Here is a 7,313-nt window from a genome sequence, read left to right on the forward strand (position 1 = left end):
CGCCACCCTAGGTGTACGTGGCTGGCGCCTCAGCCGGTTGAGCTATAGGCGCCGAGCCTTAAGTGATAAAATTTAATTTTAAAAAAGATTTTTAAAACTAGAAGTAAATATTGATCTACTCTCTGGATGAGAAGAACGTTGTCATCTTAAAAACAAAAGGAAATTTAGGGCAGTGTCTGTGGCTCAAAGGAGTAAGGCGCCAGCCCCATATACTGGAGGTGGCAGGTTCAAACCCAGCCTGGCCAAAAACTGCAAAAAAAAAAAAAAGGAAATTTTCAGAAAACTTGGTATATTTGCTACATAAAAATGAAAATAAAATCTCTATTTTCAGACAAACAGAAGGTAAATGTAAACTAAAACCTGGGAAATACATTTATGATAAGTAGGACAAAAGGCAGTAGTTCCCTTAATGTATAGAGAAATATATTCGTCAATTAAAAAAACACACCAAGAGTGTGTCAGTGTTGGTTACATTCCAGAAGGTATTCTCCTCCACTCCCCTCCTTTCTGATTTGTTGTGAACAATGTGTGTTCAGTCCCAGGAGATGGACCAGGATTCGTCTACTCCTAATACCTCAATCCTCTTTCTTACTTTCTCATTTTCCTTGGAGCTAAGGGTGGGCGTATGACTTTGTTCTGATCAATGAGACATAAAGGAGACATGCTGGGAAAACATGGGCAAAAGCTTTTAATTCTGTTATAAAAGGCATACTTCTATTCTTGGATATATTCCCAAAAGATGTAGTAGCAGACTCCATTGTTTCCACTTTCTTTCTGCCTTGAACATGGATGTGATGTCTGGAGCAGTTGTAGCCATCTTGCATTATAAACCATCTTGACTTTTAAAAAGTTTAAGTTCACTATAACCACACCACTAGGAATTTGGTCAAGTACAAAATTTTTTCTTGCAAGGTCAGCACAGATTTTTTAAAAATAATACCATTGGCTCAGTGCCTGTAGCTCAGCAGTTAGGGCGCCAGCCACATACACTGAAATTAGTGGGTTCAAATCCAGCCTGGGCCTGCCAAACAGCAATGACAACTACAACCAAAAAATAGCCGGGCATGTGGTGGGCGCCTGTAGTCCCAGCTACTTGGGAGGATGAGGCAAGAGAATCGCTTAAGCCCAGGAGTTTGAGGTTGTGGTGAACTGTGATACCATAGCACTCTACCGAGGGCAACACACTGAGACTCTGTCTCCAAAAAAAAAAAAAAAAAAAAAAAGAAGAAGGAAAAATAGAAAAACTGAGGGAAGAAGATCATTTGAACCCGAGTTGGAGGTTGCTGTGAGCTTTAATACCATGGCATTCTACCCAGGGTGACTGCTTGAGACTATGTCTCAAAAAATAAATTAATTAAAAAAAATAATAACAACACTGTCCAGGGTGGAAAAGATAAGATAAAATAGGGGCTCTTCCACACTGGTAGTCAAAGAAATTTCGTAGAACATTTTTGGAAGGCAATTTGGTAACATGTAACAAGAATTTAGAAAATACTTATATTATTTAACTAATGAGTCTGTTTTTTGGAAATTTCCCTTGAGATAATTTAATTAAGGATGGAAGAAAAAAATATTAGTGTTATTTAACACAATAATAAGAAACAGGCATGGTGGCTCATGCCTATAATCCTAACACTCTGGGAGGCTAAGGCAAATGAATCACTTGAGCTCAGGAATTCGAGACCAGCCTGAGCAAGAGTGAGACCTTGACTCTAAAAGTAGCCAGGTGCTGTAGCCAGCACCTAAAGTCTGATACTCAGAAGGCTGAGGCAAAAGAATAGCTTGAGCCGAAAACTTTGAGGTTGCTGTGAGCTATGATGCCATAGCACCCTATCAAGGGCAACAAATTGAGACTCTGTTTCAGAGAGAAAAAAAAAGAGAGAGAAACAAATATTAATAGAGTAAGAAAAAAAAACAAATGGCAAAAATATTGGAATGGTTACTCAATTATAAAATGTAGACAATAAAATAGTGTATAACCACAAAAATAATGTGGACTCTGAGTCTTTAATTTGAAGGGGTTATTCTTATGTAAAATTGATAAATGTTTAGCAAGACTGAAAAAGAAAAAATAGGAAAAAGGCACAAAGGACCAATATTAGGAATGAAAGAGGAGCTATAAACTACATAACCTCAGATAGTAAAAGGATAATAAGTGAATAAAGTGAGTATCATAAACAACTTTATGCACATAAATTGGACAACCCAATAAAATAGATCCATTTCTCAAAATCACACACTTTCGAACTCACCCATGATGAAATAGCCTGAATAGCCTTATGTCTAGTTAAGAAATTGAATTCATAGTTAAAAACCTTTCAGAAAAGAAACTTTCAGTTTCACATGGTTTTATTGGTGGATTTTACCAGGCATTTAAGGAAGGAGTAATACCAATGCTACACAATCTCTTCCACAAAATAGAAAACACTTCCTGAGTTACCCCGCCCCTAAAACCAGACAAAGACAGCATACCGAAAAATAAAACTGTGTATCAGCATTCCTCATGAGCCCAGCTGCAAAAATCCTCAACAAAATACTAGCAAATGGAGAAAAAGCATTAAAAAAGCCATATACCACGATCAAGTAGAATTTTCCTGCGAATGTAAGTGTACGGGTTTTCTAGAGCTGCCATAATAAAGTATGATAAGCTGAGTGACACGAACAATGGGAATGTTCTGTCTCACAGTTCTGGGGGCTACGATCAAGCTGTCAGTGGGGCCATACTCTCTCTGAAGGTGCTAGGGGAGCATCTGTCCCGGGCTTCTCTCAGCTTGTGGTTGTTCCTTGGCTTGGCAGTATGAGTCCAGTCTATTGGTCTCTGTGTTCACATGTTTCCTTTTTAAATAAAGACTTCGGTCATATTAGAATAGGGCTCACTCTAAGGACCTCCTTTTAACTTGATTACCTCTATAACGACTCTTTTACCAAATAAGATCACACTTTAGGGTACTGCGAAAGACTGAACGCTCAGTAACAAGGCAAGGATGTGCAATTTCAACACTCCCACTCAACATCATGCTCGAGGTCTTTGTCCGTATTAAGCAAAGAAAAGAAATAAAAGGCATACCTATTGGAAAGCAAAAGATAAAACTGTCGTGTGTGGCTGCAGTAGCTCATGCCCGCAAGCCCAACACTTTGAGAGCCAAGGCTGGAGGATTGCTTACGCCCAGGAGTTAGAGAGCAGTCTAGGTAACATGGTAAAAATCTCATCTCAAAAAAACATTTAAAAAACAAAACTGTCCCAATTTGCAGATGACATGATTGGCTACATAAAAAAAATCACCCACCCCAAAATGTAATAACATCAACATCGTAGCGCTATTAAGGGAATTTAGCTAAGTGGTACGATACAATACACAAAAATCAATTATCTTTCTCTATACTAGCAACGAGCAATTACAAAGTAAAATTTAAAAAAGTTATATGGAAAAAAGTAACTATAAAAAAAGCAGTTTTTAAAAGAAGAATGAAATTGTAGAAATCATACAACTTGATGTTAAGATCCATGGTAAAGCCATAGTAATCACAATGGCATCGGATTTGTAAAGGAAAAGCCATACAAATCAATGGAACATAACAGAGTCCAGAAATAGACTCTAAAAATATAGTAAATTTATTTTACAAGGCATAAAAGCAGTTCAGTGAAGGATAGTCTTTCAACAAATGGTGTCGGGATAATCAGGCATCCACAGTCAAAAATAAAATAAACTGCAATCTAAACCTCACACTTTACATAAAAATTATTTCAGAGTGGATTGATGTAAGACATAAAACTATAAAAAGAAATGATAGGAGAAAATCTTGGTAATCTAGGTTTATGCAGAGCGCTCTTAAAATACTACCCAAAGCATGATTCATAAAAGAAAAAAAAGATATATTGGATTTCATCAAAATGCAAACATATTGCTCTGCAAAGCCACTGTAAGAGAATTAAAAGACAAACTACAGATGGGGAGAACATGTTTGCAAACCCTATATTCAGCAGAGGAATTATACCCGGGATATATAAAGAATTCTCAAGATTCAACAGTTAGAAAATAATCCAATTAAAAACACACAAAAGATTTTAACAGATGCTTGACCCAAGTAATGGGTGTATAGGGAAGGCAAGTAGGCACACGAAAAGGTCTCACGGTCCCTAGTCATTAGGGAAATGCAGATTAAGACGTGACGAGATACCACTACAAACCTATTATTGAAAATATCAAATGCTGGCAAGATGGAAAATCTACTGTGTAACCATCTAAAGTATGTGTCCCACCCCCAAATTCATACTCTGAACTCTTACTCTCAAGGTGATGATATCAGGACATGGGGCCTTTGGGAGGTGATTAAATCACCAGGGCTCTGCCCTCAGGAATGGGATTAGTGCCCTTACTTTTTTAGTTTTTGAGACAGGGCCTTGCTGTTGCTTAGGCTGGAGTGCAGTGACATCATCATAGCTCACAGCAACCTCAAACTCCTGGGTTCAAGTGATTCTTCTGCCTCAGCCTCCTGAGCAGCTGGCACTACAGGTGCATGCCACCACACCTCCTAATTTTTCTATTTTTTGTAGAGATGAGATTTCACTATATTGCTCAGGCTGCTTAGAACTCCTGGCCTCAAGCCATTTTTCCAGCTCAGCCTGCTAAAGTACTAGGATTACAGACACGAGCCACCACACCCCATCTAGTGTCTTTATAAAAAAGGCCTATGAGGAAGCCTTTTTGCCCCTGCTGCCATGTAGGGACACCTAGAAGGTCCATCTATGAGAAATGGGCCTTCACCAGTCACTGAATCTACTGAGAGAGGATACCCCAAAAGGTTGAGGTCTGGGAGAACAGGTCTTCTCAAGGAGATGGCAGGGATGCACCTGCAGGGTCCTCTCCATGGTGACTCAGCTCTTGGGAATTTGTAGACTTGACTTCCTGGAACCTGGAAAGCTTCAAGTTCTGTGAAATCCTGTAGTTCTGTAGGGGCTGGAATAGCATCTCCCACTTGATTCAAACTGGCCTATGAGAAGGGTACCTGTGGGATGGAACTTTTTTTTTTTTTTGAGACGGAGCCTCAAGCTATCCCCCTGGGTAGAGTGCCATGGCATCACGCTCACAGCAACCTCCAACTCCTGGGCTCAAGCAAGTCTCCTGCCTCAGCCTCCCAAGTAGCTGGGACTACAGGCGCCCGCCACAACGCCCAGCCATTTTTTTGGTTGCAGCTATCATTGTTGTTTGGCGGGCCTGGGCTGGGGATTCGAACCCGCCACCTTAGGTGTATGTGGCTAGCGCCTTAGCCGCTTGAGCCACAGGCGCTGAGCCGGATGGAACTTTTTGACTGTCAATAAAAAGGGAATGATCAAGCCAGTCGGGGAGCACGACCATTTGGAAATCTTCTATGCCGTAAGCTCCCTGCTGGTAAATAAAGCCCTTCCTCTTATACACGTGGTGTTTGGCTGCTCTTTCTCTCCGTTGGGCCTCGTCTTCCTGCAACACTACTGGTGCCTTGATCTTGGACTTCCCAGGCTTCCGAACTGTAAGCAATAGATTTCTGTGACCCAGTCCAAGGCATTTTGTTATAGCAGCCCAAATGACTAAAGCAAAGATTGGGACACTCGTATACTGCCGCCAGGAATGCAGAATGGTACAGGCAGGAAAACAGTTTGACAGTTTCTTATAAATTTAATATATGGTCCAGCAATTCCACTCCTGATAAAAAGATTTATGCAAAAATATGTACCTGGATTTTTATAGCATCACTATTTAATATCATCAAAACCTGAAAACAATGCACATGTCCTTTAGCAGGTGAATGGATAAACACATTGTGGAACATTTATACAATGAACACTACTCAGCAGTATAAAGGAACACATTCTTGATACAATAGCCTACATGAATATCAAAGGCATTTTGCTGAGCTAAAGAAGCCATTCTCAAAAGCTAATACACCCTACACTTCCATATACATATAAGGGTCTTAAGATCATACTTTCAGGGATCATCTCTATAGTTTGTTACTTAGTATTCTTCAAAAGATGAAATTACAGTGATGCAGAAAACAGCGGTTGCTAGGCTAAGTTACTCTCATCCCCTTCCCCTTACTCCTCATCTGCTGTTCAGTGTGCTGTTTTAAAGTTGAAACCAAGGCAAACTTGGCCACCATAAAAAACCACCTGACCAACCATAAAAACCTTTTGTTGGGAGCAAGGAATGTTGGTCATTGCCGCCTCCGACTGATTTCTTCTTTCATTGTTAGAACTCACAGTGGAATGAGGAAGCTGGCTCTTGCAGCAAGCCAAGTCAACATTCAAAGTACAGCCTTTAGTAGGGCAATTGGCAATGTCAAATATCTCCAATATCATAATTTGTACCGGTAACTAACTGTAGATAAACAGACCTGAGTGAAGGTGAAGGAGAGAATCCACCGCGTGTGTGAAAGACCAGGACTCTGCAAGGTTCTCAGCCACCTCGTCAGTTGTAAGAACCAAATATGCCAGAAGTGAAGGAAACCACTTTCCTGCTCACCTTGACCTGACCTCCCCCTCCCCCTTCTGTGGTTCTAGGTTTAATACCATCTGTGCTAATGAGGAAGGAAAGTATTCTCTGACTGGCCTTCATAGGACCCTCTTTTGTCCTTTACCCAATTTCCCCTGATCTGTCTCTGTGTCCTCTACACGGCAGGAAGTTAAGTTCCATTTAACTAAGTATTGGGTACTAGCTAGTCCTGAAGATAATCCTTCACCACAAGGAATCAAGGCTAATGTACCAATTTCCCCATGTACACATGAACATGATAAAGAAAATGACAAGGGCAGGCCTGGCACCCGTAGCACAGTGGTTATGGTGCCAGCCACATATACTGAGGCTGGCAGGTTCGAATCCAGCCAGGCCAGCTAAAAAACAACAATGGCAACTGCAACAACAAAAAAATAGCCGGGCGTTGTGGTGAGCACCTGTAGTCCCAGCTACTTGGGAGGCTGAGGCAACAGAATCACTTGAGTCCAAGAGTTTGAGGTTGCTGTGAGCTGTGACGCCATGGCACTCTACCAAGGGTGACATAACAAGCCTCTGTCTCAAAAAGAAAAGGAAAGAAAAAAATGACCAGGGCAGAAAACAAGCTACCTTTTTTTTTTTTTTAAAGAAGTTATTCTAAAACACATTTATGAAGATAAAAAATAAAAAAATTCTATATTTCTTATCAAGAGAAATAGTCATCATTGCTTTTTAAAGAAAAAATACATAGGCTCGGTGCCTGTGGCTCAAGCGGCTAAGGCGCCAGCCACATACACCTAAGGTGGCGGGTTCGAATCCCCAGCCCGGGCCCGCCAAACAACAATG

General features: G+C 40.6%; 1 protein-coding gene and 1 pseudogene across 2 annotated transcripts in view; one reads left to right on the forward strand and one right to left on the reverse strand.

Annotated features, from left to right (window-relative positions):
- The window catches only part of EXPH5 (exophilin 5), a 75,270-nt gene that overhangs the window by 59,939 nt on the left and 8,018 nt on the right, over positions 1-7,313 (reverse strand). The window lies entirely within an intron of this gene.
- LOC111726926 lies at positions 5,955-6,091 on the forward strand (annotated as a pseudogene).

The sequence above is a fragment of the Otolemur garnettii genome, unplaced genomic scaffold (assembly GCF_000181295.1).
Source record: "Otolemur garnettii isolate 467f Iridium unplaced genomic scaffold, OtoGar3 scaffold00086, whole genome shotgun sequence".
In the NCBI taxonomy this organism is placed as follows: Eukaryota; Metazoa; Chordata; class Mammalia; order Primates; family Galagidae; genus Otolemur; species Otolemur garnettii.